This window comes from Montipora capricornis, chromosome 4, assembly GCF_036669925.1.
Source record: "Montipora capricornis isolate CH-2021 chromosome 4, ASM3666992v2, whole genome shotgun sequence".
Taxonomy (NCBI): Eukaryota; Metazoa; Cnidaria; class Anthozoa; order Scleractinia; family Acroporidae; genus Montipora; species Montipora capricornis.
In genome coordinates, this window is record NC_090886.1 from 23,584,567 (window position 1) to 23,592,066 (window position 7,500).

At 39.0% G+C, this 7,500-nt stretch overlaps 1 pseudogene; it reads left to right on the top strand.

Moving 5' to 3' along the window:
• The first annotated feature begins 2,818 nt into the window (after positions 1 to 2,818).
• Positions 2,819 to 7,251, top strand: LOC138044832 (uncharacterized; annotated as a pseudogene).
• Positions 7,252 to 7,500: the final 249 nt, after the last annotated feature.

Consider the following 7,500-nt stretch of genomic DNA (forward strand, 5'->3'; position numbering starts at 1 on the left):
CACATATTAAGGAAGGTTTTATCTTAACAGCAAAATTTATCAGCCCTGTTGTGCCCTAGGACCATGGTTTGGACGCGGCCCTTCAGAAATATACAGCAGACTAAACAGCACGAATTCACATCGTAATAAATTGCACATTTTTCTAAACATTTTTTGGGGATAAATTCAACAGCTGCACCAAGAGAGTTTCTAAGAAATCAACTGTATCTGCAACAAATTGACATCTTTAGCCTTCAGGCCCAATTGTCAAAGTGTTGTGGATACAGGAGCCTCAAAATCATCACCTCAAGTGTTTTAAAAGGTAAAAGGGCAAACAGTTACGTTAAACTCACAGTTGCATTTCTTTCAAGGGCATCAAATGAGAGAGCTTTAACTTGTTCTGCAGTGCGCAAATCAACATGCCCAGAAGGAGTGTTACGAAATGGAAAAGTCATGACATGACCTCTTGCACTAGTCTTGATTACTTCACCATGTTCATAGCAGAAGGAACAGCTATCGTGGCAAGTACATGTGACCTGTTCCAAGGATCCAGCACGAGCAGGAAGGTCAAAGTGACTGGAAAGGGCTACAACTTTGGGCTTTGCTTTTGTTCCACAAGGAAGCACTACATCAATCCCTGGAATCAACATGAACAAGAAAGATCACGGTTTTAAACTTTTAAACCAATCACTCAAATTGTCATTTTAATTCAAGCAACACTGCACTCCTCTACCAGTGAGTACAACCTTCAGTCACTGAAAAAATATCTACAGTGTATGGAGTTAACTCACCTTGAACTTCCGTTTTCTTTAAAGTGTCCACAAACGGTTTAAAAAAAAGGTTTGTCCTCCCCAAACCAAAGCCCACCAAAGCCTCTGTATTTGTTTTTTGTCCTGAGTAAAGAGAAAATGGAATAAAGGAAAAGTTACAACCACAAAAGGGTTCTCTCCACATTTTCATCAACATTTCAATAACAAAGCTTTTGATAGGAGGTAAAACATGCAACAATAATAATATTAACAGAGAAAATCTCTGTGATTGTGCCAGAAGCTACTTTGAAACTGTTAGCAAAATGATCACAAAAATAGTGGCAAAAAAGTCAACTGTAAAGTTCAAAAATGTAAACAAGATTTGGGATTGTTTATCAATGAAAAATTTACATCTCACCACATGTCCGGTGGGCAGAGCTTAACGTTCTCACTAAGCTTTGCTGAGATTGATGTTATACTGGTAATTACTTTTGACTTTACCTCATTAATGGGGGAAGTTCATTCACCAGTAAAAACAAAGGCCACACGCCAAACTGTGAGGAGCGAAAGATAGCAACTCCATCTGTATTAAGTTTCACAGAGATGTTGTACAGTTCAGCCTGGATGACACCGTGGGCAAACTTCTGGCGATAAAGAGCACCATCATACACATCTTCAATGTTGTTTGCTGCTGTTTTAACTCGTTGGAATCGGTGCTTCAAACCATTTACAAAGTCAACATCTGAAAAAAAAAGCCACTACTGAATTGGTGGGTAAACAAAGGAATTTTGATTGGTTGAATGTTTGAGTAAGAAAGGTAAAATTGCATGCAGGAAGTTTAAATTTACTCTTATTCAGTTTAAGTAGTTGTAAAGAAGCCTGAAAGAAATCCAGGGCTCTGATTGGTTAATAACACAGAGCCTATCAAAAGTAACTTCTTCTTCCAAAGTAAACTCAAATTCATATCATGTGCCTTTGATATGATGCATGTTCAAATTTTGCGTTTGGGCTATCAATATACTGAGCTAATAGTCAAGGTTAAATGCTCACCACCAAAGAAGTTTTGAAGCTGGTTCACAATAGGGACCTCGATGGAATATGCACACGTTGTTGAAAGTTCCCTCTGACAAATGTTGCAATTTCCACTAACTTCTGATTTGCATTGGCCGTGATATGCTTTGCAATATCCACAGAAGTAGTGCTTGACAATTTCCCCTTTCGCTTGGCTAAAAAAATCTAGCAATTTCCTGACTGTTGTTTTACAGTTGTTAGGCTGGGGACAATGTGCTTTGAAGCGAATGACAACAACAAAACCACACTTGAAGTTGTCGTTATAGGAGCATCTGAATACAGCAGGTCACTGTCACTTTGCGCACACGCATCTTCTAGAGATTCATTGTCTGATTCACTGTCATCAAGATCGGAAGAATCATCAGATGCATTGTCGTCATCCTTAACAAACCGGTCAAATGTTGGAAATTGTTCAATTGCATCTTCGCCTGTCGTCCGGTCAGTTTGCATGTCCTCTAATTCTTCACATGATTTCCCTTGATTTTCCTTGATTTCCTGCTCAGAACTGAACCACAGTGTGTCCTTTTCCAAACTATTTCTTTCATCATTTTGATCAATTACAAAGCTGTAAACACTTGAGTCCTCAAGATCAGCGCTGAGATTAGTCGAGTTGATCATGAAGCCATCGAAGGGGACTTCCACGTCCTTTTCACAATATTCTTGACAATTCTGGGAAGAAATCGGTATCACATTGTTCTTTTTTGGATTTCCGCACTTCTTTATTCTTCGCCTCATGGCTCGTCTTGCTGCAGAGCATTCAAATGGGTTAAAATGGCGAACATATTGTTTGTAGCATTTCTTTCGTTCCGCCATATTGCTGCACGCACAACTCGGTTCGAAAGCGAGATGAACTGGTGACTATTGATACATCTCACGTGGTACAGTAATAACCAATCACAACACGTGGACTGCATTTGCCTTTCACCTGTAAAGCGCGTCGTCTTTTTCAAATATTTCACACATTGATGTCGAAAAGCTAGAACTTCTTGTGTTTAAATCAGACATTGTTTTAGTCGAAAATGGCGATGACTGGGCGTACTTCAAGAACCCGAAACATTCCTGCACGACTTAGAGAAGGTAAGCAGTAAAATGTGTGATAAACTTTAGCATGCTTTCAATATTTTCATGCAGGCTTACTCTATCGAGTGAGAAGCGAGAGATCACGGATTGATCTCGAGCTTGTGTTAAACGTTTAAGAGCCTTGGTAAACCGCATGGTTAGGCTAAGAATTATTATATTAACTGAAAAGTACTTAAGGAAAATTGCGATTGAAAGAGAAATATCACAAAAGAAGAAACGAAGTGTATAGTGCTGTGCACGTGCATGGGCGGAAATTAACCTTTGAAGTATTTGTGGCTTTAAATGTCGAAGAGGCTCTTTTCCTTTTCACCCGATAACAATTCACATAAATCACTGTTTATGGCCTTTTTCTCATTCCTAAAACATTCCTTGAAGTTAGAAGAAGGACATCAAATTATTTGTGGCGAGAAGAGTCCCTGTCTTATCAAACATGTCTTCAAGATGACTTCATGTATCTTTTAGCATTCTACAGAGGCATCACTGATCTCTGTTTAAACTCGAGAGGAACAGCTTTGTCCTGTTCCAACGATGATGCTCACCAGATTAGGGTTCATTCACATGCAACTTTAGAGGTTTAATGTCTCCTAACAATAGACCATTTTACAGCTGTGTGCTCAGTTACCTTGCCTTTGAATGAAAGTGAGTCTGGAGTTGACATTGCTTTGATAGAAACCTCACAGCTTTTCTTACATATGTTAATGATGTTCTTCTCGTGCTAATTGGTAGGAATTTACATAAGAAGAGCAGTGAGGTTTCTATCAAAGCAAAGTCAACTCCAGCCCCACTTTCATTGAAAGGCCAGGAAACTAAGCACACAACTGTAAAATGGTCTATTGACCAAGAAGCACTTACAGCTTCTGGAATACTTAAGTAATGACTATAATATTACTTTTCAGAGACTTGGTACCTTGTTGAATATGAGGATGATGAAAACTTACGAGTGGTTCATGAGAAGGAGATTCGCCACATCTCTGAAGATGAGGAAGATGAAATACAACCTGGTGATATTGTTAGTGCAATCTGGACTCCAAATGGACAGTACTATGATGCAAAAGTCCTTAAAGTTGGCGGTAAGCTAAGTGTAGTATTCCTTGGTCCTCATTATCGTACTGATGTCAAGATAGATATGGGTTATTGACCAAGCATGAGGTCAGGATGGCTGGATATTGCCAAAAAGAACGAGGCCAATATCCAGCCATCTTGACCGAACGAGCTTGATCAATAAAGGATTTATTGTATGACTTAAAACACCAAGAGATGATCTTTGATCTTGCGGGACCAAGCAAGAAATCCCAAGCGGGCAGTCATATAATAAATCATGTTAATAGAATCACTGAGTTGCCATGCACTGTTGACTGCTGTCAGCATCATAATAAACAAACAACTTTGCCAATTGTAATGACATGATCTAAAACAATGATTTTAATGTTAGAGTATACTTAACCCTTGTCCACATGAACAAATTCTTTGTGGCAATTTTTACTTGCTGGCATGGATGAATACATACATGTATCTTCAAATTTGGTCGTGACTTCACCATGGCCAATGTTAACACTAACTCCAAAAAGTTGCATAATTTGTAAAACATACAAGTTATGTGCAAAACAAGAACCGAGACAATGACACATGCTTCGCCATTCGATTCTCTGTCATTTCACTCACTATAAGAAATTCGCTTGGAAAGCATGCAACAAACTGAATTTCGACTGAAACATTTTATTATCACTGGCGGCAAATGGAAAGTGTCGCCGATTGTCTCGCCTAAAAACAGCTTCGGTCATGTCACGCAACACATGGAAATTCAAAACTTAACTCCTCATGCTGGACATAATGGTTGACAAAATGAAATCATTCGACTACAAAAATCCAAAAATAACAGCTTACCTTGAAATCTGAGGAACTCGATCATTTCTCCGTTGTGAGAAATGGGAATGTTCAATAATTCCTTGTGAAATACACTGTTTGCATGATTTTCCTGGCGTTTGTAATTTGCATAAAAATTCGATTTTTTTTCTGCGTCCAATTGGACCCTTTATTCCATATTCTATGCGTCCAAAAGGAAAATGAATGCGTCCCAGGATGCAATGACGCACTCTGGATACATCTCGGCATTATGTTCAATAAAAATAGCCTCATACATGTACACACTATAAAATTTGTTGGTGTGGATTGTTAATTGTTAGTTGTCTTACTAAATTGTGGCTGCAGGTGCCCTATGCATTTTCCAGTGTTGTCACACCTTCCTATAAATTGTCTGACCATGTCACAACACTCCTCCTTGCTTGCAGTTGACAAGAATGAGCTGATGAAAGAGAGACTGGAAAAAGTTAAGAAATGTGATAAAAGACCAAACAGTGATGCAACAGTACCACAGCCAAGTCAGAGAAAGAAACGAAAACCTCCTGGATACAGTGCTGGTGATAAGACAAAGAAAAACGATTAAAAAAAAAGATGACAAGAAAACGAAGAAAGAGGAGGAGAAGCAAAGGCAAGCACTGTTGGTTGAGACACGAAAAGCTCAGGCTGAGGCCTGATGGGCATCCAACACCCAGTCCTTTTGCAACAGCCCTCAGGGGCAAGAAGTTATGGTTGCTGCAGATGTACATGTTGCTGCTGTCCCTCGTTCTGCTGAATCAAATTCGTTACTCCCTTCAGCTGACACAAACCACAGCAACCACAAAGACAGAAGCAAACAAGCAAACACTGCCCACAGAACACCACAGTCAAACAATCATCAACTCATAATGTTAGCAGCCAGAAGTCAGAGCATCCAAAGAGCAAGGGTTTCTTCCCATTCAAATTTGTCTCCAGTAAGCAGCAACATGTGCACCCCACAAACAAACACTTCACTTCAGAGCAACAGGCAGACACCGGTATTAATTCAAACTCCAGAGAACAGTTTCAGTCCAAGTTCCAGGAATAGCAACAATAATGAGCTGAGAAGGAGTCTTCACTTTGACAGTGCGAGGAAGGTAGCAGAAGTGAGCAGTGATGAAGAGGATACTTCCCCCGATGACCCTGTCGATGATGACCATGGGCATGAAAACCAGTGCTGCAGGGACCAGTGGCTTGAAAACAAAGCTCTGAGGAATAGACTGCAAAAACTTCACAGGCGACTCAACATAGCTTGTAAGTTGAGATTCAGAGTCTCTTTCTAAAACACATCTGTTCTTGGAGACACGAAAAGCGAAACAGTCTTCCTCTCTTCTAGTCCTTAGCCCATCATACTTTATGTTAACTATCAAAGTACATAATGTTTCCATTAGGTAAAAGTCACATTCTCAGAACATCAAACAAACACACCACCCAAGAATTTCCTTCTCCAAGTAGAACCCTACCTCAAGCTAATTAATTTTCAGTATGTCTCATCTCCTGAACACAGAAGGTAGTCAAAAAATTATTGCATATTATTTTATCTGTCAACAGTAAAAGCAAAGACATCTGGAGAAATTGAGGCTAACAGGCCCAGCCCAGGGATCCTTGATCAAACTTTGGCTCAGGAGTACAAGGTACTGCAATTTTCTTGATTAAGGCTCAGTTTGATGTGAAGGGTTGTATGCATAATTATTATGTGTCATTCTTGACATTTTTTTGTTATTCAATTATTTTGTCAAAGTGAACTCATGTTTCACATTGCCATTAATATATTGCCTTTGAAACATGTTTTGTATGTGCATGATTTGTCATGTAGTGCGCACCAGGATTTAAGAAACTAAAAGGGTGCTTTGTATTGACAGATGGTTGAACTGATTGAGGGATCAGGGGTGTTTTGGTACCCCCATCAGAGGGCATACTGTTCTGCATACAAGGGCTGGACTGGGTATCTCAATGCTGCAGTGGATATTTTCTTTAGCAAGGATACCCTTAAAGATTCATGTGCTAAGGGGCAAGAACACAAAAGCAAGAATGGTAGTGGTCGTCAAGCTCTGAGCCCACTGATTGTTGAAGCACTTATCGGTAAGTTTTGTCTTTGATTAGTTCAAAATGCTCAAATATAATGAGAAAAGTTATGCTTTTGACACACATTTAACTGATAAGGAAATTGTCTAAGCAAGTGAGTTTGGCATTTGACAGTAGGGAGAGAAGTGGTTAAAAATGGAGAAATATACATATAACTCTACTTTCAGTTGTTTAGAAATGAAACCTAGATTCACAGCTATACATCCAACAAAATTTCTGTTCCAGAGCAAGCCACTAACATTATTTTATCCATTCAATTTGCAGGGAAGGTGTGTTCAAAAATTTCTAAAGAGAAGGCCCAACTCCAAGCCAAGTTGTGCAAAAAATCAACATGAAGTGTGTTGAAGCGAGACGTCCACCAAGAGTTCGAGTTTTACAAATCCAAAATTTCCCTTCTTCTGAGGAACTCTAGGTTGAATTCTTGTTTTGTATAGGCATAAAAATAGGGAAAGTAGGACATACTTCTTTTAGACAAATGAATGATAATTCGAAACCTGACCAAGAAATCTGTGTGTTAAACTATTAATGGGACCCCTGCATGTAACTAGTTAATTAAAAGAAATCGTTTGGTTTAAGTGATATAATTATTAATAAAATTGACATATGATTGGAAAGTGAATTGCTGTAGTATTATTCACTTTGGCTTTAATGATCGTCCTTA